Below are 3,410 nucleotides of genomic sequence, written 5' to 3' on the forward strand. Positions count from 1 at the left end.
GAAGGGAAAAATGTTCATCGTGTCATAAAGCATAAGAAAATTTAATAAATTTTAATTTTTGAGCCTAGGAGCAAAATCGTAATTTTGTAAAGGTTTAGGGGCAAAATTTGTAAGTTTTCCAAAGTTTGAGTTAGGGAATGTTTTGAATAGTAAATTAATTAAATAAGTGAAATATGATGTTTTAGATCCCGAAAAGTGAGATTTGGACCTAGAATAGGAGAAAAACCAAAAATCGGGAAAGTTGGTAAAATGATCGTTTTGGTATCGAGGTAAGTTCATATGTTTAATAAGCATTTAATTATGCATATTTGAATGATAAATTGATATTTTGGCCATAAATACTTTAGTATTGAGTTTCAGATATAATGATTAATGTTCGATAATAATTCGATATTGGAAAGAGAACTTGTATAATTTATATGTAAGACCATATTTTGTATTATGGCTTTTTATGATAGCAAGAAAGTATTGACTAGCATAGTTTGATGAGAATAAGTTAAGTTGATGATATGATGAGATTGAGAATGTAAGTATGTAAGTTGAGTAGCATTTTATTATTATGCAATTATTGTTATTAGTATTGTTATTATTGAGTTATGCGACTAACCTTGAGAATTTGAGCAAGTATGTTTCAGCTATGACTTGACAATGCATTGATATCTCAAAGTCCATGGTTGTACCAAGGAAATTAAGGAAGAATTGACGGAAAAGTCCATGGTTGTACCATGGAAACTAAGGAAGAATTGACGGAAAAGTCCATGTTCATAACATGGCATTTAAGGAGGAATTGACGGTTAAGGATACCATTTAGGACCATGTCAAGACATGGCATTGGTAAGGCAAGGATCCTGTGTAAGACCATTTCAAGACATGGCATCGGCATTGATTAAGGACTCCATATAAGACCACATCAAGATGTGGCATTGACACTAAGACAAGGATACCATGTAAGACCAGGTTTGGAACATGGCATTTGGTAAGATAAGGATATCATGTAAGACCATGCCAAGGCATGGCATTGATAAGTTCTATAAGGCAAGGAAATCATGTAAGACCATGTCAAGACATGGCATTGATGAGTTACTATAAGGCAAAGGTCCCATGTAAAACCATGCCAAGGCATGGCATTGGTGAGTTCATAAGGCAAGGATACCACGTAAGACCATGTCAAGACATGGCAATGGCAAGTTCAAAAAGGAAAAGGTTCCCGAGTAATCCAAAGAGTAAGTCAAAGAAACGACAAGGTGAGAACATGAAAAAAGAGCACATGTATGCAATTAAGGCTTCTTTAGTTTTGAGATTGTAAGTAATTGAGATTATCTAGTATTAAGTAAGTGATGAGTTTTCAGTTATGCTTGTGACACTTTATGACATGATTGGCAATATGCCTATATTATGAAAGAGTATTCTTGTGTTAAGTAAGATGTTACAGGTATACAAGCAAGCTATTAAGTAAGGTGCCTTTTGTATTCTGAGCCTTTGGTAAGGTTACCGATGAGTAAGATGGGAAAGTAAGAACTAAACATTATTTAAGGAAATTATGACAGCATAGTAATAAGCTAAATTGATTGCTAATGCTTATTATTTTACATGTGAACTTACTAAGCTTTATAAGCTTACTTCTTTCACTTTTCCATGTTTTAGAGTACTTAAAAGCAAGCTCGGGTTGGAGGTCGTCAGAGATCACTTCACACTATCGACTATCAAGTTACCAAATGGGTATCTTCATTTACAAACGTTCTAGTTTATGCATGTATAGGGACTTAGCCATTTTGTGTGTTTGATATGGCTAAGGAATGGTATGTAAATATTTGATAATGATTAGCTTTTGAAATGGCTAATGAAGAACATGTTTCGGCGTTAGGAATGCCTAAATGGTAGTTAATACAAAGAAATCATGAAAAAACGAAATTAGCATTAAAACAGTATTGAATAGCAGCAATGACGTGATCTTGAAAAATCACCAATAATAGAAGAAATGGAATTAGGTGATGAATGAGATATATAATTAAATCTTATTGAGTCTATTTTCATATGAAAGAAACATAGTAAGCAAACGAAGTGTATATTAAGAGATATTTGAATTTTAGTGAGACAGGGTCAGAGCGATTTCTGAATCCCATATTCTGACTTTATAAATTCACTAAAAATTGTACAAAAATAATTAGGAGTTATAATTTATATTTATAGATTCCTTAGTGAATTTGATTTCAAGAGAAACAAACGGCATGTGATTTGAATTCTGTACAGGGAGAAAATTGATTCGTAGTGAAGAGAGGTTAGAGTAGTCAAACAGTGCAATAGGGGAAGCTTTAACTAATAAACTCTACGAATTGGCTAGACCAAAAATTCTGGAAAAAAATTAGTAAGAAGAAATATGAGTCTAATTTTATAAAAAATTCACGAATTTAAATTTTGAGTTTTGTGACTCGATTTGTGATTTATTTAGTGACTATGACGCAGGTGGGCAGTTTTATAAGGAATAATGAAATACATTGTTTTGGTTTGTCTAAGTATTCGAAAAATTTTTAATGTTCCCAATTTGGTCCCGAACTGTTTCAATTGCATGTTTTAAGGTCTCGAGGCCCCTTTTTAGGGACATATTTAATGAATGTAAATAAATTAATTTTAAAAGCAAATTTTATGCCCCGAATTAGTAAGTTAAGTCAGGTAACGCCTCGTGCTCGACTCCGGCGACGATCTCGGGTAAGGGGTGTTACAGTTTATGGAGGTGAGTGATTCATTAAAGATAGCTGGTATGACTGAAGATGCACTGAGGTTGAAGTTATTTCTGTACTCATTACAAGATCGAGCACGGGCATGGCTCAATTCATTTCCACCAAGTTCCATATCTACATGGCAAGAATTAGCAGAGAGATTTTTGGTTAAGTATTTCCCTCCTAGCAAAAGCGCTAAGTTGAGGAACGAGATCATAAATTTCCAACAATTAGATGACGAGTCTTTGTATGAGGCTTAGGAACGATTCAAGGAGTTACTATGTAAGTGTCCTCATCATGGGATTCTTCGTTGTATCCAGTTGGAGACATTCTATAATGGTCTCAATACACATACAAGATTGATGGTAGATGTTTCTGCGAATAGTGCAATTTTGTCTAAGTCTTATAATAAGGCTTATGTGATTTTCGAGAGGATCACAAGTAATAACTATCAATGGCCAACAAATCAAACAGCTTCAGGAAGACGTGTAGCCGGAGTTCATGAAGTTGACACCCTCACTTCGTTGTCAGCTCAGGTATCATCTATTTCCTTTATGTTAAAATAGTTTACCGCTAATAGTGCTAATAATTTTGCAGCTCAGCCACCAAGTCCATTTGAAGTAGTTTCCTGTGTGTACTGTGGGGAATGTCATTCTTTTGTGAATTGTCCATCAAATCTCGAGTCAGTGTACT

The 3,410-nt window shown here is 34.2% G+C and overlaps 1 non-coding gene across 1 annotated transcript; it reads right to left on the minus strand.

The window, feature by feature from the left end:
• Positions 1-2,914: 2,914 nt before the first annotated feature.
• LOC121225891 (small nucleolar RNA R71) lies at positions 2,915-3,021 on the minus strand. Its single transcript, XR_005923798.1, has one exon. It is a non-coding gene; the product is annotated as a small nucleolar RNA R71 (small nucleolar RNA).
• Positions 3,022-3,410: the final 389 nt, after the last annotated feature.

The sequence above is a fragment of the Gossypium hirsutum genome, chromosome A03 (assembly GCF_007990345.1).
Source record: "Gossypium hirsutum isolate 1008001.06 chromosome A03, Gossypium_hirsutum_v2.1, whole genome shotgun sequence".
Lineage (NCBI taxonomy): Eukaryota > Viridiplantae > Streptophyta > Magnoliopsida > Malvales > Malvaceae > Gossypium > Gossypium hirsutum.